At 44.6% G+C, this 24,325-nt stretch overlaps 1 long non-coding RNA gene across 1 annotated transcript in view; it reads left to right on the forward strand.

The window, feature by feature from the left end:
* Positions 1 to 22,186: 22,186 nt before the first annotated feature.
* LOC142769226 (uncharacterized) overlaps positions 22,187 to 24,325 on the forward strand; it is a 35,043-nt gene continuing 32,904 nt past the window's right edge. Inside the window, exon 1 of the long non-coding RNA XR_012885713.1 lies at positions 22,187 to 22,296. This is a non-coding gene — a long non-coding RNA (uncharacterized LOC142769226). The remainder of the gene's footprint in view (positions 22,297 to 24,325) is intronic.

A 24,325-nucleotide genomic window follows, 5' to 3' on the forward strand; every position in this document is an offset into this window, starting at 1 on the left:
TCTTCGACGAAGGACACAGAATCACGTTTCAGTGGCTTCCAAGTCACTGCGGCATATTGGGCAACGAACATGCCTATGCAGCTGCCCGATCAGCACACGAAGATGGTGAAGAAAAATCTATACCATTTTCAAGCACTGATGCTGCAATGACCATCCGAAAAATCGCTAATGCAGAATTAAAATCCCTGTGGAACACCAAGTGCTTACGGCAGACGCGACTGCGTAGACTGGGCACGTCTCGTCGACTCCGGCCTCCGTCTGGACTCTCTCGACTCCAGACAACGGTGCTTTGCCGACTATGGCTTGGTGTCGCCTTCACCAAAGCTTTCGCCTTCCGAATCGGCATGGAAGACAGTGCTGCTTGCGGTCATTGCGGCAGCGATGAAACTATAGAGCACGTTCTCTGTCACTGCCCTCGTTACAGCGTGCAAAGACGGCAACTAGCTGCTGCGTTAGCTCGCCTTGACGACAGACCTTTGTCTGAACAATCAGTGCTGGAAAGACGACATGATTTGTGTGCTCACAGAAAATCAGTGAAGGCCTTACTGAACTTTTTTCGTGGCAGCGGCCTATTGTATAGACTGTAGCACCCCAGCTCCCCCCCCCCCTTTCTTTTTTTTCGCACGCATCTATTTCCCTCTTCGCTTTCTTTCCAATTTTTCTTCCCCATTCCCCCTTCCCCTAGTGCAGGGTAGCAAACCGGATGCTCCATTTTCTGGTTAACCTCCCTGCCTTTCCCTCATTTTATTCTCTCTCTCTCTACAGAGTTACTTTCGTTTTTCTTTTTGTTTAGTCACGTGATTTAGATCCACACTACAGTATTCTATCTAGAGAAGTGAATTACTTTAGCACTTGAATCACTGATTTTAGTGACAGTGGCGCTATATCTCTGGGAGTGGCCAGTAGGCGAGATAAGTTTTCAGAAATTACCGCAGGTTATCACGTGAATCCATATGTATCGCTGCTAATTCAAAAGCAGTTACAAAAGTAGCGTGGAATACTTTATCTAAATCAACGGACAATTTTTGGAATGTCCATATGCGCTATTGGAGAAGATGGCTTTCTCGCAAACTTGTATTCAGTTCGGTAAACGTGTCCAACGAAAGTAACCTTTAGGAAAACTATCACTTACAGTCTAAGCGAAATTAACAATTTCGAGGGTTTTTCGTCCGAAACGACGATGGGATTGTGAGTGATCCCTTAGTGAAGAGCTCCAAATATTTCAATCCCCTTGCGTTTTGAACTTGCGCCTAAATCTGAGCACACGCTCCCAATTTAGCATTTTGCCTCCGTAGAAACTGCACTGCCTCTGCCGGGATTCGATCCCGAGACCACCATGTCAGAAGTTAAGCTCCATAACCATGATAATATTATCTGGAGTTTTACCTCCCAAAAATAAGATATAATTATGAGAGACGCCGTATATAGGAAAGTTCCCTAAATATCTACCGTCGGGTGTTCTTGGGCTGCACTGACAACGCATTGTACGTACTACATGGGCCTCCAGCATGTCTTATCTATAAAAATGCCACTATACAGAGGCCATGATTGAAGCTGCGGCAACCTTCGGGTCAGCAGGCAGGTGGTGCCACAACCACTAGACCACCGCATAGAGCACGTCTATGGATCACATTCGTGCACCCTATCAGGGCCGTTGGATAAATTCAGGCTTATTGTACTATAGGAGCCCCACTGTGGTGGTCTAGTGGCTAAGGTACTCGGCTGCTGACCCGCCGGTGGCGGGATCGAATCCCGGCTGCGGCGGCTGCACTTCCGATGGAGGTGGAAATGTTGTAGGCCCGTGTGCTCAGATTTGGGCGCACGTTAAAGAACCCCAGGTGGTCAAAATTTCCGGAGCCCTCCACTACGGCGTCTCTCATAATCATATTGTGGTTTTGGGACGTTAAACCCCACATATCGATCGATTGTACTATAGGAGTGTTTTTGTGTGTGTGATTCAGAATTAATGCTTGTCGAGACACAGCCCGCATGCACGAAACGTCAGCGCAAGCAAGAAGAGAATTGTACAGCCACGCTAAAGGGTACGGACGAAAAACCTCCCGCCGTTTATTCCGATGGCTAATAATATACACTCACAAACACCACGTGACATACAGCTTGGCAGACGCAGCTTGCGCCCGCTATCTGTTGTGGCGGTACACTTCGAACACCGGCGGGTGATAACAGCTCAATGCTAGCTGTAAAACGTTGCTTTTATTCCAGTGAAACTTGTTATGAGATCACAAGATAACCATAACGGCCGTAACCGGTGTGTCCGTAACCGGTAATCGCGTAAAATAAGAAAAAAGCGAAAGAAATATATGTATATATATATATATATATATATATATATATATATATATATATATATATATATATATATACATACATATATATACATATACATATACATATACATATACATATACATATACATATATATATATATATATATATATATATATATATATATATATATATATATATATATATATATATATATATATATATATATATATATATATATATATATATATATATATATATATATATATATATATATGGAAGGAGTGCGAGTCGATGCTTTGGTGGACACAGGTGCGACATTGTCTGTGATACGTGCTGATTTGTGTGAACATTTAAGGAAAGTAATGACGCCTTACGATGGTCCCACGTTCGTTGCTGCCCAGGGGAACATCATTCGCCCTTCCGCACTTTGTACTGTGCGTGTTTTCATCGACGGCATCCGCCATCATGTCCAGTTTGCTGTCCTGTCCCGCTGCTCTCACCAACTAATTTTAGGGTGGGATTTTCTATCATCTGCTTCCGCGGCGATTTGTTGTGGACAACGCGTCGTTCACCTCGCTGACACCGACTACATGCTTGACGACGATAATCAGAAGCCACTTCGTCTGGTCGCTGCGAAAGACATCGAACTCCCGCCACTACAAGAGCAAATTGTCACCATTACGTCCAATGGCGTCTATCACGGGGATGTATTGGTCTCACCGTCACCACTTTGCGTTCGCAAAGGTATAGTTCTTCCGTCCGGTGTCGTTCGTTTTTGCAATGGCTCGGCACTTGTCACCGCTGTCAACTCTACACCGGAGAAGATCTTACTGCCACAGGGCACTACTGTGGCCCGTGTTGCTGACTTCGAGCCTGTACTCGTCACGCCACTTCAGGCCATCGCATCCAAAGAACCTTGCCTCGGTGAGCATGTTTCTTCCTCCGCCTTTACCACCACTATCAGCAGCGAATTGACATATTCACAGAGGCAGCAGTTGCTCGCATTGTTACAGAAACATGCAAATTCTTTCGATATTTGCTCGTCTAAGCTGGGCCGCACTAATACTACAGCACATCGAATTCAAACTGTTGGGACATCTATTGTACACCGCCGACCCTACCGCGTGTCTCTAACTGAAAGAAAAATTATAGAGGAAAACGTTGCGGACATGCTTAAACGGGAAGTCATCCGTCCCTCATCTAGCCCTTGGTCATCTCCTATTGTTTTGGTCCATAAAAAGGATGGCTCTGTGCGGTTTTCCGTGGACTACCGGGCGCTCAATAAGATCACATGCAAGGACGTGTACCCTATGCCACGCATTGACGACGCCCTTGATTCCCTACAAGGCGCGGAATTCTTTTCAAGCATCGACTTGCGTTCTGGGTACTGGCAGATCCCCATGCATGAAGACGATAAAGAGAAAACGGCATTCGCAACCCCCGACGGGCTATATGAATTCAACGTGATGCCTTTCGGGCTCTGCAACGCACCCGCGACTTTTGAGCGCATGATAGATACCGTGCTGCGTGGCCTGAAATGGAAAAGTTGCCTTTGCTACCTGGACGACATTATTATCTTTTCGTCAACGTTTCCTGAGCACCTAGAACGATTGGATCAAGTTTTGACGTGCCTTGCCGGCGCCAGGCTTCAAATAAACACGAAGAAATGCTCTTTCGCTAGCAAATCTATCAAGGTCTTAGGACACGTCGTTAGCAAAGATGGCATCCGGCCCGACCCTGACAAGATTTCTGCAGTCCTTCACTTTCCGCGCCCCGAAAAACCAAAGGAGCTTCGCAGTTTTCTTGGCCTTGCCTCCTATTTTCGCCGGTTTATCCAGAACTTCGCTTCTATTGCTGCTCCTTTACACCAACTACTTGCTTCCAACGTCCCCTTTCTGTGGTCTCAAGAATGCCAAACAGCATTCGACCTGTTGAAGCGGGCACTCACGTCTGAACCTCTGCTCTGCCACTTTGACGAAGCCACACCAACTATCCTCCATACCGACGCTAGCGGCCTTGGTATGGGAGCCGTACTTCTACAACGCGACAAGTCTTCCCTAGAGAAAGTTATTGCATATGCCAGTCGCGTACTCACCGCTGCTGAAAAGAACTACACTATAACTGAGCAAGAGTGTTTGGCTGTAGTTTGGTCGGTTCAGAAGTTCCGTCCCTATCTCCACGGGCGTCACTTCACAATCGTTACGGACCACCATGCCTTATGCTGGCTTTCTACACTGAAGAACTTGTCCGGACGCTTGGGTCGGTGGATACTACGCTTGCAGGAGTACGACTTTGATATAACTTACAAGTCAGGCAGAAAACATCAAGACTCCGATGCTTTATCTCGTTGCCCGCTTCCAACTACCCATATGAGCGTTGGTGAGAACTCAACCACCACATCTACCAAAGTTCATACGCTCGCATCAATAACGCAACCCTTTTCGGATGACGAGCCAACATTTATCTCCCGCCAGCGGTCCGATTCATACTGCAGACGCATCATGGACCACCTTTCGGGAGTTTCTCATCCACCAAACGCGCGACTCCGTCATCAACTCCTGCACTTTAGGCTGGACAATGGGGTTCTCCACCGCCACGTCTACCACCCTGACGGTCAGCGCTGGGTTCCTGTACTGCCACGCTCTCTCCGACTTCAGGTGCTCGAAGCCTTCCACGACGACTTGACTGCTGGTCATCTTGGTTTTAAAAAAACTCTTGACCACATTCGATGTCGTTATTACTGGCCTGGCCTTTCTTCTAGTGTAGCTCGGTACGTCGGTTCCTGCTACCCCTGCCAGCGTCGTAAACTCCCCACGTCGGCACCTGCTGGACCTCTACAGCCACTTCCGTGCCCTTCAATGCCGTTCGAGGTTGTAGGTGTTGACCTTTACGGGCCTCTCCCCGTCACATCTGCTGGCAAACGATGGATAGTGACTGCCGTGGACCACCTGACACGCTACGCTGAGACTTCCTCTGTTATTACAGGCTCAGCTGTGGAAGTTGCAGACTTTATTCTTCACGCAATAATATTGCGTCATGGGGCTCCTCGTGTACTGCTTAGTGACCGCGGCAAAGTGTTCCTGTCACAAGTTGTAAATGAAGTACTGCGCGCATCTGGAACTACTCACAAGACAGCTTCAAGCAACCACCCTCAGACAAATGGTCTGACAGAAAGATTTCACCGAACCCTTGCAGACATGATAGCCGTTTACGTCCAACCCGACCACAAAAACTGGGACACTCTTTTACCATTCCTGACATTCGCTTACAACACCGCCGTTCAGCGAACAACTTGCTACTCACCGTTTTACCTCGTGTACGGACGCACCCCGACTACCTTTCTCGACGTCTCCTTCTTTAGCAGCCATGGGAATTCATGTCAGTCTTCTAGCGAAGAATACATTTCCCGCCTGGCCCAGTCTCGCCATCAGGCTCGCATCAATACTGAAGCGAGACAGCACGAGCGGAAGATCATCTATGACGAATCCCACCACGTTGTGTCTTTCCAACCTGGTGACGAGGTGCTGCTTTTGACACCTATTCGCACTCCTGGTCTCTGTGACAAATTCCAACCACGCTTCATCGGGCCATACATTGTTTTAGAACAGACTTCGCCGGTTAATTATCGTGTGACACCACTCGTCGCCCCAACAGACCGCCGCTACCGCAGCACAGAGATTGTACACGTTTGTCGCATGAAACCTTTCACGCGACGTTCCCCATCACTTTGACTTACGGCGGCCAGGGTGTCCGCTTTCAAGTGGGGGGGGGGAATTAGTGTGGGCATTTGTAACTTACATCGTCCTCATCCCTTCATAATCACAATCACCATCATCCGCTTGTCTCTTTGCCCTCATTGCCACTCTGGTTCATCATCATCGTCATCGTCTGTGTGCTGGCTCTGCCCGTTCGTTTTGCGAGGTTTTTCCTCAAATAAACGCTGTCGAAGCCAAGACTACCAAGACTTCATATATATATATATATATATATATATATATATATATATATATATATATATATATATATATATATATATATATATATATATATATATATATATATATATATAGATAGATAGATATATATATCCAGGAGTGAATAGGATTAGAAACCTGGGCTCTCTTCGTGGCAGCCCTGCATTCTACCATTGAGCGATGCTGTTGTTTGAAACTTATTCACGAAAAGAACCTATTCAGGCTTCAAGTCGGAAAATAACGGCGTTAACATGTCTTACATAGCGTGGCAGAATAGTAAAATAATAGCCAGGCATTTCACGATGCAAATTGTGTAACCAGGCATCGCATAATGCCAATTACGCAACGAGTGGGTCGTTGAATGCTTCCAAGCAACTACGAAAGTCTGTGGCATAATTCTTAATCGTCATCAGCTATAGCATCGGTAAAGAGCGCATAATTTGCCTAACAAGTGTGTCGCAGGTACCACAATTCTCCGACGGTTGAAGAATAATGGCATACTGCACGCCTGGGTACCTCACAACAACTGTGATTTATAACGTACTGGGTACCTGGCAAGTGCACTTGTATTAGTTACCTAGGATGTTCACACGATTTCCATGAGCTGTTTCCTCGTGACCCCAACGAAGATATCTCTCTTTCATGTTAACGTATGCAATACATCGAGGTAGGAGAGTAAAAGAATTACCACACGTCATGCACTTCGAATCACATAACCAATGAGTCATTTAAATCATCCAACCCATTACAAAGGGCTAGGCCGTGATTCTTGATCGTCATGAGCCACCACATCAACGAAATGCGCAAATGCATTGCAAGTGTGCAGCGGTTACCTCGCTTTCCGAGAAAATGACGAATAAGGGTGTGGTAGGTTCTCACCCAATTGGGAGAACTTATTGTTTATGGCGTAGTGAGTACCTTGCAAATGTACTTGTTTTAGTTGCCACAAAACTAGATTTTTAGCGCTAGTGCATAAACGTCTGCAGCACGGCCTTCGTGATGTCGATCTTCCAGCTTTCGCTATGGCTGTGCTGTGGCTAACGCACAGGCCTGGCATCTATTTATTTTTTTGGCTGATTGTATCCCGTGCCGCTTAGTGCTCAGCATTAGCTATTTCTATTCATTACTCTGTACAAATACGCATGCGACTGCGTTAAAATCCACATAACGAGCGCGTACAATATTTAGAAGCCACATGGCTCACAGTGCCAAGTGAAGTTTTGAAACGGGACGCGCCAGCAGCTTTCAGAAAGACAAAGGGGATCAATAACCTAATACCTGGAAGTAAGAATTAAGTGTCACTTTACTTTTTACCGGGTGTATGCAAACATTCCAGCTTTCAGTACGAACACAAGGTGGTTTTTTGTTCATACTCTTCTGCAAGTGGAGTAAAATTGGGTCACAGCAGCCTTAAACGGCGATAGGAGTATAGGTGCTATAAGCGCTTTGTTTGTATCAACGCTTGCTTCTGAACAAGAAAAACTAGCGGGCACCTTTCGGCAATAAAAAGCAAAAATTATCTTGAAGGAACCTTTCCTTTCTGTTTTTTCTGACATTAATAAAAAAAATATGCTTCACTACTGAAGGCTGAAGGAACCCAATCACTAAGAGAAAAAAACTGTGTGCCGAACTAAGCGTTCGTTTCCACCCTGATATTTGATCAATATGAGTACGTGAAACAAACGAAAGTTTTACGTGAAAAAGTCAAGGCTGTACAAAATTACCCTTCAAGGAAAAATTTATAATGTTAGCGCATAGAGGATTCGGACTCGATTCCCAGCCCATGGGTGCTACATGAAGAAACAGCCGTATACTTAGTCTGAAGTGCTCTTCGGAAAACTGAATGCTGTCAAAACTATTCAGGAGTCGCCCGCTATTACATTCCCCGTAAGTATACCGTGGTTTAGTCACAAGAAAATTCAGAAGTACACTTTCATCAGCTCTATGTGGTGACCTAAATACCCTTAGCTCCCTATTTCCTTTTTAGCTTTGTTCGGCGTCTTTGTTTCATTATACTAATTTTTTGTTGTGAAACTACGCTAATCACAGCAATACTATTTGATTTTTACCCAGCACCTCTACCATTTATGAAGAACCGCTTTATTCGCATGGAGCTCAAGCTGTCCAACACTAATGCTGATGCACACTGATCAAAAAATTGCACAAATGACAATAATGTGTACACTTGACAAAGAAGAATTAGGTGTACTCCCACTACATATTTTTTTTATTTTTATGTATTCTTTGCTAAATTTCATTGTTCATTACAACACTTACGACAGCGCAGCAACTCTCAGATGAGTTTAAAACATTGTTTCCTTAAGCTAACGGGCATCTAGGCACATTAGTTTCAACGTAAATTCACAAAGGTATAAACACTGGTACAATATACAACCAAAGCAGCAAAATGTCGGTACATCAGTTTTCGAAAACACGTGCTCCACATTACATAAAGTGAAAAATAGTGAGCCAAGTTAAGATATATTTACTCTAAAAGGCCTTAACATCATTATCCTCTGAATTCATCGTCGTCAGACCTGTGGCTCAATATATGCCAGTGCTGAATAGACCAAACTAATAGTGAGCTTCAGTGGAGGATAACGGACTGAAAAGCCTGTGTCGATGTCACGGCCGCTCTTTTCGTCGGTAATCAAGAAATTCTCAACACAAAGACTGCATAGAACGCCATCACAAATGACGTCATCCCTAAGCTTATAACAAGGTGTTTCGATCCCCATGACGTTGCATTGTTGATTTTGAAGTTAGAGTGACTTATATTTATTTTATATTAGCTCTGTCCGACAAAAACGCTCAATAGAAAGACTGAAGAGGTAAGTAAACCTCATTAGCAATATCAAGATAACAGTGCAGTTATTTTCTTGCAAGAGTTTTCACGCAAAAGAATTTTTCTATGGGTATTTCAGTCCTGATTCGCAAATATGCTTGAAACACATTACAAGGAGCCATTGCAAGAATGTAGAAAATTCTGTGTAGCATCTGGGAGAAATAATTAGGTTTGTGTCAGTTTCCAGGGCGGGTATGTTTTGTTTTGTTTTTTTTTTTGCCTTGGTGCTTTGTGATCTGCATCAAGTGAAGAATAAGGGAAACATGTGAATAAGTGCTCTATTTCTCTGGGGAATTCGCAGTATTATTTTACACATACGTTCCTAATAATAAAACGAATGTTACTAATGCATTATTTTCAAATTAATGTTATAAATATTTGTGCACTGTGCCGAAATTTTTGAAGGAGCAGATGGAAAGGAGGATGTTGTCTTCCTTGTTTAGCTCGGCTAGTGGGATTTTACGCTACTATACTATAACGTTCTTCAGAGCATGTGCCAGGACGTGATGTCTACTAAGCACGCCATGTCGCTAAGGTGAATGCCCGTGCAAAGGAAGCTTTCTTTATAGACCTCCCTCCAGTTTTTCACAATCTTGGCTCTCTGATGCGCCGCACTCATACTGCGGGCTTACCATGCGGCAAGCACTCTCCTCGGTCTCACATAACTTGGTAGAGGTGCGCACGCGGCGATATCCAGCTTCCATTTTGCTACTTCCAGTCAACCTAGTGGCGTCCGGTTTTCACACTCCCGATCTTGCTGCGCAACCACTCACCTGCGACACAGACAGGAATCAACGTCGCAGAAGAAGGCTGTGCAGCTGCTTCTGCACTATTTGCAGTTGACAGGTCCCTTCAAACAAATATGGTTGGAACGTCCTGCATGTGCGTGCTTGAGTATTTAAGTTTCATTTATTTTGCCTCCCTCTATCTGTTTACTCTTTTCAAACTCTATTTCCCCGCCCATGTACAGGGTACAAAACTGGTTCTTCTACCAGGTGTACCTCCCGGTCTTTTTTTTTTCATCTCTCTCTCTCTCTCTATTCAGCATAACCTACCTAAGAAAAGCCTCTTACACAACTTACGTAAAGATTGTCCATCGACGTAGAAATCTCACGCCGTCACAGAATGTGGTTGGAACATGGTCAAGACGACTCGTCGCATCATGTAAATTTGAGCGCTGGCTTAAAGGCAAATGTAATCGCACGCCTCAAATAATGATTTGCAGGGCTCGACGTACAAGAACGGCGATATGATAATGAGGCCTGCCGAGGGGGAGGACTCCGGAATGTTCTAGCATTCTTTATTAACAATCACGTGAATTTAAAAACACTGGTCCCTAAGGAATCTCCTTCATTGAAACGCGACAGCTACCGCCGGGCAAGAACCCGCCACTTTCGTATCAGCAGCCGCGCACTACAACTAATGTACCACCGAGGTGGACAGGTGAATGTAAAAAGGGCTGGTTCTCGCTATTGTATACGTTGACTCTAACAGGCAGCGTAGATGTGCTGCAGTCTTGCCGCTTTGGGATCGCTTAAGGATGCCAGCAGGCGCAGGCATTATGGGAGACAGTCCTCATCCACTCAGGCAAAAAGAAAGGTTATGTATTGCCACATTCCTACGTACGTCAAGTTTTGTTATCACCCTCCCACTCTGCCAGCAATTTTGGCGCAAATCCGCCTGCTGTGTTTGAGAAGCTTCAGGACGGTAGTAGACCATTTTGCTAAAATGACGCCCCCTTTGGCGAACATTACCGATTATTCTGGAACCTACGTGGCCGCTAGCGATAACGCTAGAACATTCGACGGCACGTCTCGGAATGCCGACGCGCTTCACCGCTTGGCTTGTCAGTTGATCGACGGCCGACGCCCTGTTCGCCACTATCAGTGCAAGTATGTATCGCTCTAATCTTACTTTCAGTTTACGGGCCACAAGTTCGGCCAAATAAATAGTTTCATCTTCTACCTACAGTCTGCTCCCTTCGTACAAGTCACAACCTGATGAAAATATCATCATAAACCAAACAAGTCGGAGGGTATGGGCGTATACTATATATAGTTGTTGTTGAAGAGTTTTTGATCAAGACAGATAGGAAGTCGAGAAAACCTTATGGCGCCCTATAGTTGTACTGAGATGCTGTGTGCGGATATGCCAGCAGTGTTATTTTGTAGGATGACGGCTTTGATTGCCGTGAAAGTGTATGACATTTACATGTATGTTACAATGTATGTAAATGTAAAATGAATGATTCAGTATGGGTGGCCGCTTAGCTAATGTTGCTTATTGCAGCTACATTTATAGCGCTCGTCTAATGAAGCCAGATCAACACCAGGAGCTCAGTAACGAGCAAAATAATCAGTCGTATTTTGAAAGAATACAGAAGAACATTTTTAGTGTACAGTCGCAACGTACGAAGCAATTGATAACATGGAAGTAGAAGCGTATCAAGCCACATGTCTTGTTTTATCACGTTGTTATAGAAAAAACACAAGAAAATGTTCTAGTCAAAATTGGAATCCTGTATAGCGAATACCGGAGCACATTTAATCTATTTTATTACTCGTTCATTGATTCAAGTAACTTCAAAAGACAGTGCACTGAAAGTAAGTATAGGCTTCTGCACTCGGAGGTCGGAATGTAGAATGCCATGACTGGCACCCGCATTAGAACCAACTTGGCGGTAGAAATTATGAAGTTACCTATAAGGAACGCTTTCGGCACTTATTGTGTACACACTCCTGCTTCCATTCTAAGCACCTGTTCAAACGGTATTACTAATAAAATACCTTTATTCGAGTCGTGTGCGTGTCGTTACCAGCGTAGTCCATGAAACAAGCGCTTAAAAAGGCGAATATTGACTGTAGAAAGGAGTGGCTCCACCGGTCAAGCAAACATTTACATTGGTCTCCTGGAGATGACAGCAGCCTCATTGGCAGCGAATATACGGTATAGTACTTCGATGGCCTTCGGGCTATCAAACCGTCTTCGAAAGCTTGCCTTTAGATGGAGATCAAAGGCCGTTGTGTAAAGCTACTCCGAAAGAATCTGAAAGCATGCCATTAGCGGCCCACTTTAATTCTCTTGAGTACTGGTGAGAGGGCAGAAAGGAAAGCAAGAGGCAAAGCCGAATGGATGCACGTGAACCCGTGATGCGGAGTGCAAGAAGAAAAAAAAACGGAAAATAAAAAACAAGTGGTATGAACCTACTATTCAGTAGGCGATTGGGATAATTAGAACTCCTATAATTGGACAATTACGTCTGGCCACAGCATCAGCCTAATGGAATTTTAAGCTTTTGTCGGATACGCTGCTTTATGTTTTCGCTATCGGTTATTCTTATTGTCGTGGTTTCTTTTTCTTGGTGACTTTCCACGAATTACAGTTGTCCTCGGAGGCCGAGCTGGGTAGAGCTACCTCTAATTCTTCCAAGTCTGGTGGCTTTCTGGGTACTAATTAGCCTTGCAGGGCCATAAGGTATGCTATAAACCTGCTTTAAATTTGTGCCCACTAATTATGCATTCACCGGAAAAGGATTGGTGCTCGATAACATGTGGCACTGCCCGGTTATTGAGGCAAAAACCCTAGATGCCTCATTCAACAGAACATGTGACCATCGGCATCAACGCGAGTGATGCAAAGAATCGTCATCACGTGATTACATCGCCATATACGACGCCCCCGTATGTCTAAATCTATGACAACTTCACCCATTCATAGTCATGTGACTCAGACTTCATCACATATTTTTTTCTTAATCGGAGGCCCGGCGATCTCGGCGGCACGTGTTGCGCATAAAGCTGGCAATATCTCCGATCCAAGAAGCAGAGAGAAATTATTGCATAAGCAAAAAGCTTTCGCAAGGCAGAATCAATGCAATCAAATGAGAGAGGGAAAATTCAACAATCTACTTCCCTTTCGAATCACGTTATGTTAACGCACAAGGATCTTGTTAACTTCAAACGACGTAGCTTGCAGTATCGGTAAATGACGTTCTTCTGGTTTGCGTAATACTAAAGAATGCACAAATAAACATGTTGTGCGCATTTGTTATTTACTTCTTCCTCGCCTGTGCATTATAACAATCATCATCATCCGTTTGTCTCTCTGTCTTCAATGTCACGGTTCATTTGTGCATTCTTTTTTTTTTTCAAAAAGTATTTAGGGCTTCAGGATAAAGTTTTGTAAACTTGACATATTTAGGTGCACTTAACCATAATCTTGCTCTTGTAGGGGAAAATAAATAGTTTTTTCTCGAATAATAGAACAAACATATAAGCGATACACGCTCATTTCATCTATATTTCTTCTGTGCAGTCTATAAAAGCCAAAGCTAGTAACTAGCCTTAGCGCGATGTTGAATGAGCCAGCATTTCTTATTCTTTCATTCTGTGCGAGCAGCAGAGGAGCTTGCGTTAGAAGAAAATCACGGGAAATCTTCGAACATCGTCCATGTCGAGCGCAAGTGAACCGGGGACTGCCTTCCGTCCTATTCGATTTCGGGACTCTCCCAAGTGCTATTTGCCGAGGCTGGCGTTAGCGACTGCGCTACCGAAATGCCTGCCTGTAAAATCAAACCATTTGCACGTGTTTATATATATTGTTCTCCTTTTTTTTCTTTGTAGTCCTTTTTCATTGGGCATGGTTTAGTTAACACGCTGATTGAGCTTCTCCCGGAAGAGTGTCGAGCGCAGGCTTTGCGAACGGCTAACGTAACTCGTAACAAAGAAACAAAGAAAAGGAGGTACAGAAAAAAAAATATGATTCAGAACTAAGCGCTGAACAGCGACTCGTGTATGTAGTTTGCGTAACACGGAAGCCCATTTTCTCTGGATGATCCAATTTCTTTACATAGTTTGCTATCACGACCATGCTGTTCTCGCTACTTTTTTCCCCTTCATTTTAATGCTCGGGTAGTGTACTGGTTCTGCGCATGCAGCGCGCACGTCAGCGCTAAGGTCTTCGGACAGGCGTTCCGATGTTCATGGTTAGTGAACGCTCCAGAAGCAGGTTAGTGCACATAACCAGTGGCTGAAAACCCAAGTCACTGGTATAGCAGAGCGCGTTGCCGGGTAAGTATGGGAAACCAAGCACGCAGAATTCAGGAAGACAAGCCGCGGACCACTGCTTCCATCAAGTATATGGCGGCAAAGCATAAGCAAACCGAAATGCTAATCCTGCGTTAGATACACGATCTTACAAGTGCCTCTGGTAAGTACACTTTAACTAATCGAATATGATCCCATCTTGGGCTCTTTTTCGGTGGTTAATACAAGGCTTAACATGGTTACGAAAGCATCAGACACATTTGCGCGCGCAGAGTGTATTTCGAAAAACATCGCTGAAAGCTTCAGGACGCAGACGTTTAACAGTAAAATGTTTCTTCCGGGGTGTATGCGTAACTATCATGACGCAACTTTTAAAGACATTCTCAGAACTGATGTGACAAACCCAAGAGAGGAATTGAAATGGGTGCCACCGCCCTATTACAGGACATATTGCGTCTAGCCGGAAGTCAACTGATTACGCCTTTTTTTACAAGCCATGCATCTAGCGCGAACCTTCAAAGTACCACCGGCGGGTTTAATAGTTTATGGTTCTGTATTTTTCCAGCTGGAAGATATATGCCCGTCCAACGAGTTCTTTCTGAAGTGGTCCTGTGATGTTGACAGAAATGCGCGTGGTCACCTTAACAGCGTGTTGAACATACAGATTGCCTTAAAAGATTAGAAAAAATGAGACGGCAGCCATGCAATTTCTTCACCGACGTCATCGAAAAATCTGTTGCTGAGCATGGAAACCATATGGTTCTAACTGCTGCTTATCTATAAGTCTACTGTATAGCAAGTTTTATTGTAGGGTTCTGGCTTTGTTTCTTCAATTGATTAGTGTTACGAGAAGTAGTGTAAACAAGGTTCAAGGATGCTCTGCGCGTGCGGGTCCGGGGCAACACCACGGGTGACACGGGCTGTGAAGGAGATAATGTAGGGAAAGGCAGCTAGGGTTTCCATTGTTGGTTATACTTTTCACCAAATTGGCGAATTTGAGAGGCCCATGGTAGTATAGCAATGAGTGACGACATGGTGAATTTTCGGCAATTTTTAGTTAAGCTATCGATTGAGTTATGCGCTAGATACTGAGTGTATTCGAAAGAAATGGGGGGCAACATTTTCGTGAGTTTTCGTAGTTCTAGACCCACCAGTAGTGGGCACACTTTACTTGCACTTCAGTAAGACTGTCCTGTTGCTCGTGTGCATCTCAATTCACCTAGATTTTTGAATCACTGGCGCACTGGTGCGTCCGCGAATAATCTCCCAATAAAGATTAGGCCAGTTGAGCGCTTCGTGTGCCGCGAGGCGGTTGTACTATACCAAGTCATTTAGCTGCTTTGAGAGCTTTAAGCTTCTTTTAAGTTTCGCTTTTGAAGTGGCTAGGTGATGGTTACGTCGTGTGTTCTGACCACAACTCCAACAGCTCTGCATAGCATGTAGACTTATTCACCGCTGTAGTACCCGCTAGTTTGATAAGTGAATTTCAAGTTCTTTACCAAGATACTTTTGTGGACAGCCAAAAAGTCAGCTTCTTCGACCAGCCTTTATAAACTGCACTGATGCGAATCTGTAGTCTAAGCATGACCGCAGAGGTAACTGTAATGCGGGCATTGTGGCGGTTACGCAGTCTTTTCAAATTTATTTCTGTTTTGTAATTAAGTTGTTCGATTTATCCACACATGCTTCTACTGCAGTAAAATTATCTAAATCTGGAGAAACGCTACGCACGGCGCCCCTCACTTTTTGTAGCGACTGGTTTTCCCTGTATTTGCTACTACTGAAACCATCACAATCTTTTGTTATGAGGCACTAGCTTTCAGAGCACTCAGAATGGGCATGTCCATTCTCAGTACTCCCATGCTGATGTGGGTGATGCGACTGCCATTGAGAAACGTCAATATAATTTAGGGGTTATGAATGGTTCATTGTCAGTACTTCCATGGAGATGTGGGTGATGCGATTGCCATTGAGACACGTCAATATAATTTAGGGGTTATGAATGGTTCATTGTCAGTACTTCCATGGTGATGTGGGTGATGCGATTGCCATTGAGAAACGTCAATATAATTTAGGGGTTATGAATGGTACGGTACTCTTTGGGGCTACACATAATTAGCAATTTTTGTTACTAGGCACGCTACACATAGGCGAAATTTCACTCATCGCATGGCGAATTTTACTCGAATGTCAGTGGCAACCCTGGAAAAGACGAAGCCGGTCGTTACTTAAGCGTGCCATTCACTGAAGTAATAGTGCATTGAAATTTAGGCCATAAATAAAAGTGTCAATCTTTGTGAGCTGTGACGTCATATTGACGTAATACGGCCACGTTATCATATAATGAGCATGTTTAGCATCACTCGCCAATGCCACCACCGGTCACTTTTTGCGTGTGTTGAGGGATCTAAGGCTTTCGCCTAACTAATGTGTGAAAAAAGTGAATGTACGATAATATTACGAATGTATCCGCTATGACACATGGAATAAGTTACCGAACGACGTTTTGCTGTGTAACAATGTTAAAGATTTCTAATGTGCGTTTCAAATGTTGAACTAGTTCGAGCAGTGATAAGGCACTCACTTGCTCACCTGTGTTCTGCCGTGTTATCCTGTAAGGTGCGCATTGAATGCGGGATTCTTTTTTTTTTTGCATTGCTTTTGCTTTCTTTGTGTCAAATTGTGAGATGTTCCACTTTGCATTGACTTTTGAAGTTTGTGTGCCCAGATTAGCAACTCCTGTTTTGGCATGTATTCTAACAGTATGAATAAATAAATAAATAAATAAATATTAGCCAGATACAAACGATCGCACGAACGAATTTTGAAAACAAAATCCCAGCATATCCACGGATCTGCCTTTCTGTCCATCCGTTCGTCCATCTGTTTGTCCATGCGTCCGTACGCCTGTCTGTTTGTCTGTATACCTACCTACCTGCCTACCTACCTACCTACCTACCTACCTGTCTGTCTGTCTGTCTGTCTGTCTGTCTGTCTGTCTGTCTGTCTGTCTGTCTGTCTGTCTGTCTGTCTGTCTGTCTGTCTGTCTGTCTGTCTGTCTGTCTGTCCACTCGCACCTGCTGAGTGGGCAATCGAACTAGGCGGTCACGTACGGGCTAGGAGAGACAGACCGACGGCTTTAGGAGCTTCTCCCCTAATAAGTAAACCTTATTATTTGCAACGCCCTCGATACAAAGAAAGAATAGTTAAAAAAATTAAATTGGGCAAACCTTGCACTAAGCCGCGCAAGGTTTGAAACACTGAAACTGGTTGATTCTGAAGGTCAATTTGGTTGTTTCTAGGATGCTGCTAGGTCGTTTCTAGCCGTTAGCGAAGTGGTTGTAGGTTGTTTCTACGTCGTTTCTCACTGCATGGAGCTGCGAGTTGAAACAAAGACCACCGAAGACACAACGCGTATGCCAAAACTCTAGAGACAGAAACTCGCACTGAAACCAAGCGATCACACCTCTCGTAGGGTCCATATATACGGGCCCGTCATCATTGGCCTAGGCCTTTCATCGCTTCGGGGTCTTCTGGCAGCCGCCGTTACCTTTACCTGTGTAGTTTAACAGCCTTTACAAATAAAGGACACGGTTTTTTCGATGCAACTATTCCAGAGATTTTATAAGCAGGATAAAACGCATGATGTCACCGGTCTACCTTATATCACTTAGGCGGCTTACGATCGCAACACCAGTGTTTACTGTCGACCACCGAGGACCACTTTATTATTAATAAAGTTACTCGAAGGCCATCACAATGGCAACGTATTGTGGTCGACTGTCCGGCATATACCGGGTGTTCAAAATTAAGCTTTATGATTTTTTTAAAATTAGGCGCTCGAAGGCACGTGAGAACCACTTGTGCAAATAAGTTAAGCGGCCAGGGGGACAGAAAGTTAGATGATAATTATCGCTGTCAGCAGCCCAATTAACTAAAATTTAATAATTAACTTTTTACTGGCTGCGGTAAGTTGGCATGTTTATATTGAAAAAATGTAGGCAGTGGTGTTTGTACACAGTTTCAGTTGGAAGATTTTTTCTAGCACGCCTGTGTTCCGAGATATCCGGCTCCAAAGTTTAATTGTCTTTCGCACGATTACGCATGCAAGAGGGTGAGGGTCCGCGCAAAGCTCCTCCCTAAAGTGACGCATCTGTTGCGTGTGGTGTTTAGTGTGTGAAGAGGGTGGAAGCGTAGGCATAGGTGATAGCAATTACCCTTGCCCTCTTCGGCCGTCGAAATCAAAAATCGAAGAACGCTTGCAACCAGTGTCGTAACACGCAACTGCAGAGCCTCTAACGATAGTGGCAGATACCATGCCGAGATAATGGTGCGAGCGGAGAATCTGGATGCCAGTGCGCGTGCGTAATAATCACTAGAGAAGCATGCGTGGTCGTTGCCTGGGCTACGCGAATAGCGTGACTGCTGATGTCCGAGTACTGTAACTTTTATTGAAACAAGAGCAACAACTCCACCAATAATAACTGAAACAGTTTTATCCTTGCTAACGCATATTTCCTGCTGCTACATAAGCATATTTCGGTCATGCACAAATCTCATCGAAACTCTTCACCTCTCAAGACGTCAATGCCCCAAAAAGTGTTCAAAATGCCTGCCTTCGGCAGCAACGCAAAGCATGAACCGCTGTCGCGTCGACTCGATGACTCGGCGCAGTACTTCTGCAGGAATACTCGCACAGGCAGATGTTATCCTGTCCTTCATGTCATTAACATCGCTGGGCTCTGTTACGTAAACTCGATCTTTAACGTAGCCCCAAAGGAAAAAGTCGAGCGGAGAAAGGTCAGGTGATCTTGGTGGCCAAAACATCGCTCCTGCGCGCCCAATCCACTGTTGTGGAAAACGTCTGTCCAACCAGTTCTTCGCCCTGGTAGAAAAATGTGGTGGTGCTCCATCGTGCTGAAACCATACTTGGCGCAGGTCATTCAGGGAAAGACTGCAGACAAGATCATCAATGACAACACCTAATATTTCTTCTGTGTACATCTTTCCGTTCAAGTTGTCCTCAAAAAAGTGAGGTCCGATGATCCTGTCCCCGAGTATGCCGCACCACACATTCACACTCCAGCGAACTTGATGCTTGTGCTGCCTCAGCCAGTGTGGGTTTTCTTGTGCCCAATAATGGGCGTTGTGAAGATTAACACTTCCATTTCGGCAAAACCGAGCTTCATCAGTCCAAATTATTCTGTGCAAAAAGTCATTTTCTTGATCAGTTTTGATGAGGCCCCAATTGCAGAAGTCAACTCGCCTTTCAAAGTCCGCCTCATTTAGGTCCTGATGAAGGTAAACGTGATATGGATGGAACTTGTGCTTTCTTAAAACATTTGTGACTGTTCCGATGCTGCGACCGCACTGATCGGCAATCTGTCGGATGCTGAGCTCTGGCATCGAGGTTACGCACGCGACAACGTCGATTTCAAAGTCTTCATCGACGATTGCCTTCCTGGTCCGTCTCGGAAGGTGGACAGAGCCTGTTGTGCAGAAGCGTCGAAACAGGTTTGTGAAAGTGGGCCTTGTTGGAAGGGGACGGTGTGGGTGGCGAGACGCGTAAAGCTCCATTGCTAACGAAGCGTTGCCATTCATTTCAGCCATTGCAAGCACCACGTCTACTTTTACTTTGGTAGAATACCTCACGCCAGAAGCAGCCATATTAGCTCGAAAGGACTCCACGTGGATTTCCTTGGTAGACCTTCAATGCAGAGACGCTGTGCTCTAACCGGAGGCACCCTAGTGCAGGACGGTCCTGCTAACGCGTTCACAAGAAGATGTCTCAGTGTGATCTAAAGTCACGAAAAAACGTCGCGAAAAATGGTCTCCTGTTATCGCGTTCATCAGGATCATGCGTAAGGCTCATGGCGCACCGCGCTGTCACATTTTGATTTCGCCGGCCGAAGAGGGCAAGGGTAATTGCTATCACCTATGCCTACGCTTCCACCCTCTTCACACACTAAACACCACACGCAACAGATGCGTCACTTTAGGGAGGAGCTTTGCGCGGACCCTCACCCTCTTGCATGCGTAATCGTGCGAAAGACAATTAAACTTTGGAGCCGGATATCTCGGAACACAGGCGTGCTAGAAAAAATCTTCCAACTGAAACTGTGTACAAACACCACTGCCTACATTTTTTCAATATAAACATGCCAACTTACCGCAGCCAGTAAAAAGTTAATTATTAAATTTTAGTTAATTGGGCTGCTGACAGCGATAATTATCATCTAACTTTCTGTCCCCCTGGCCGCTTAACTTATTTGCACAAGTGGTTCTCACGTGCCTTCGAGCGCCTAATTTTAAAAAAATCATAAAGCTTAATTTTGAACACCCGGTATACCATATCAATTTGTGTTTGTTCAGAACAACTATAGGGTTTGCAATAGTAGTCGCTATGCAAACATTTATTATTATTATTATGCGGGGTCTAGCGCCCTCAAACCACCATGCGATTATGAGAGACGCCGTACTGGAGGGCTTCAGAAATTTCGACTTCCTGGGGTTGTTTAACGTGCACCCGAATTTAAGCACACAGGCATACAGCATTACGACCTCCATCGAAAATGCAGCCGGCACAGCCGGCATTTCATTCCGTGACCATCGGGTCAGCAGCCGAGTGTCCTATAGCCACTAGACCACCCGGGCCGGGCGCTATGCAAACATTTGTTGGTAGCGTTCATATCTCCAAGGCAACATGATTGTGACGTCGGAATAAAGCAACTTAAGATGGAATTCGTGCTATGTTTAGATTGGTAATACTGGTATCTTATTGAGCGCCATATAGATGGGCTAGGAATTCAATTTGCTAGTGTTATCTAAGTTATAAGGAATGTGATATTATGCAACTGGTACCGCTAGATTGAGGATATCTCGCTGCACTCACACCTAATGCTGCAATGGGCCTGATACTGGGAACGTTTGCAACGTTATTCTTGCATTATCAAGGCACTTGATTATGTAGAGACTCATCGCAAAGTAAAACAAAATTCAGAGAAATGTTTTGAGGGCACCGCAACTGGTCAGTGGGTGTGACTACAGTGAAAATGGGAAGATTTAATGTTAGAGTGGCGAAGTTGATTATTTTTTTCGCCATTTTAATTGCTTTGATAATTTTGAATTAGGTCTGAAAATCATAACAACCACTACGTTGCGCCAGCGGGTGAACAAGCCTTCCACGGGCTCCAACGAGTCGTTCGAATAGCAGCAGGTATTTACGTAGTTTTCTGCAACTTAGGTGAATTATAATTCGTGCTTAAAACTGCAGCATGCAGTTATATTATAAGGCATCCCCACTTTATTCTGTGCATTGAACAAGATAAAAAGATTCAACGCTCATATGCCGCGCTGCCATCGCAACCACTACAGGTGAACTGAGAGTGCATGTAGAGTAGTGAAGCTTGCGCGCGGCATGCCACAGGGCGCAAACAGGCTTGACTGACAAAGTCTCACCTGTTTTCCGGCGGCTAGTCACTGTTTGAAGCACGTGTTGTACGTACGCCCTCGTTGGCGTTGCAGACCGAAACATTCCAATGAGAGAATTTTCGCGGCACTTTCGCGTTACAATTTTATTTTCGGACAAAGTGACGAGTAGGATTTCTGCTGCGCTAAGGAAAGCAGACCACGCGAAAATTGGTTGGCAGTTTTTTGAACACGCATAAATTTCTTGAAGGTTTTGTAAGCAAGGCACCTGCGCTGACGCATGGGATCGCGTTCACAAGTTTACCTGACATGACACATGAAAGGCCACGGACACCAATCCCTGCAGTCTCAAGTTCTACGAAATGTCTCATTTAGAGTCCGTTCATCATGCACCGAAGCACTGCTCCCATAAATGTAGTGACATGTTAAGCACACAGTCGACACGCCTCGCTGCTGCTGCGCGACGTGACAAACGTGAAATCTGACAGCCGCATCGTGTACAGGCGCTACTGCATGGCCACGATAAGGACCCACGCGTGGCGCTGACAGCATTGTAAAGATAGTCTTGCGTCACTTACGTAACATCTACGTGTGCCCTTGGAAGCACCGCTGCATCAGCTGGTCTCTCGAGGCCGGTCATCGCCAACATGGAAAGCATAAATAAGAACTGCTCGTCACCATTCACGTCTTTGAAGTTCCCTGCGCTAAAGAACGAGTAAGTTTTGGTTTATCGTTATCATTTCTCTAGCTTTAACTTCTCTATTCGTTCTTCTGGCGGGGCTTTCACAAGCGAACTGATTGGGGCAACGACGTCAGCTCCCATTTACACACTCACGCTGCTGACTTATCTAGCGCCTCATTGCTTTTTCCAAAGCAGCTCGCAAGTTATTCTGGCGCGCAAAGACTGAGTGGACTGATTCATTAGTGCATGCATTGCCCGAATGAAAGTAGCTTATCTCAAACGGTGGAAGAATGCCTGCAATACGTAAGACAGATTACTGCCCACGTTCTTGCAAAAGCACGCCTGAATCGTCGTTCAGGCTTCGACCACTCGTTCTGGGGCTCGATCATTTGCGCTTGGGTGAATTGCAAAGGCATGACTGAATTGCCAGCTAGGACCATATTTATTAGAGATGCATTCATGCTTTCATAATGACTCACATTTAGATAAGCATTGAACTGGCTTTCGTTGCTGGGGACGGCGTGATATCGCCCTCGCTAGCCCATAGTTAATCTAGGCTTGAACGCTACTTAGGGGTCATGAAAAAAAAACTATACGTACTTCGTAACGGCTTTGTTGAAGTGCGACGCAATAGCCATGCTGTTGAATTAGGTATACGGTGATTTTTCAATGATTGTATTGGTACCATGTTAGCATTCAGCCTGGCTATACCATGCGGCTTTCGAGGTTCGCGAACAGCACTTAGTCACACAATGTACAAGGTTCACTTGCCTGCCAATACTGGTCTGTTTCTTATATCGCCGTGTGTGCTAGTCCTAGAAAAACCTTGAAAAAATAAATATAAATACATTAATGACTGCACGTGATAGTGTATAAACAAATATTTTTTATCAACAAAAAAAGTGCTTGGTCATTGGGTCGTCTTCAATCCTTTAACGGTGGTTGTGTTTTAGCGATGTAGAAGCGTCAATATTAGCAGTGCCTTCCCTCTGATGGTTCGAATACCTCGACTATGCATATAATTATCTCTCACTCAGCAGGGACCTGTTTCTCGTTGCTGGAGACATTAGAAATACTGAAAAAGAGAACGGACATGTGTGGGATTCATTATACCATAGTTTAGCCTTTGCGGCTAGACCTCTCTGCTAAGTACCATTTCAGATTAGGGATGTTGTAGGTTGCCGGTGGATCTAAGCTGAACCACAAGCTTTTTTTCTGAATTATGCACTTAGCATTATGTAAGTCGTTGCAAACGTTTTCTCTTGTATATCTACTTGTATAGCAACTCTAGTTTAAGTTTGGAGGCAGAAACATTTGCCCCGTATCTGCATGTTACACTACTAATGTCCTCGAAAGACGGTAGTCTTGCGTCTGGAGAGAGTGAACAAAACGTTTATTTGATGTTCTGAGCAAGAAAATGGGTGAATGGTATTTTGGAGGCGTTACAGTGCCTCGAACGTGCAGCGCAGGGCGAACGAGCACATCAAGTCACGTCACACGTGAGACATTAGCGCTACCTGGCAGTTTTCTTGGAAAACGAAGCGCGCGTCTTGCGCGCCCTTCCTGAAGGTGATAAGTTGTAGAACGCAAGGCGATGGGTACATGCCACCACCGTGTCGTCTTAGCAAAGCTTGCATCGTTAGCACAGCATGATAAACGCTACCGTGCTTAGGGTTACTTATCTTTGACTTTTCTAGTATAATTTCTCACATAGAAAACATTGACTTGTTATCATGGTGCCTCAGATATGCGAAATAATTTATTTTCAATTGACAATCGTACAAATATGAACGCTGCACCTTGAGCAATGTTGATGGGCGCTGTGGATGGGGTAGGTCGTTAGGGGTATTGTCTGGTGTTTTTTAAAGTAACGTTAAGAGAGGACAAATAGAAAGACAGACAGACCAATAATTTTGCGTCGAAGGTCCCCAAGAAAGGCTATTGTCTTTAAAATCAGAACCACAGAACTGCTTCATTTCTTTCTTATATTTCATTTTGGGCTCCAGCTCTTCATTGGTAATATGAAGGGAGGCTCCTTCACTCACTAACTCACTCAAAAAGT

The sequence above is a fragment of the Rhipicephalus microplus genome, chromosome 1 (assembly GCF_043290135.1).
Source record: "Rhipicephalus microplus isolate Deutch F79 chromosome 1, USDA_Rmic, whole genome shotgun sequence".
NCBI classification, from domain to species: Eukaryota; Metazoa; Arthropoda; class Arachnida; order Ixodida; family Ixodidae; genus Rhipicephalus; species Rhipicephalus microplus.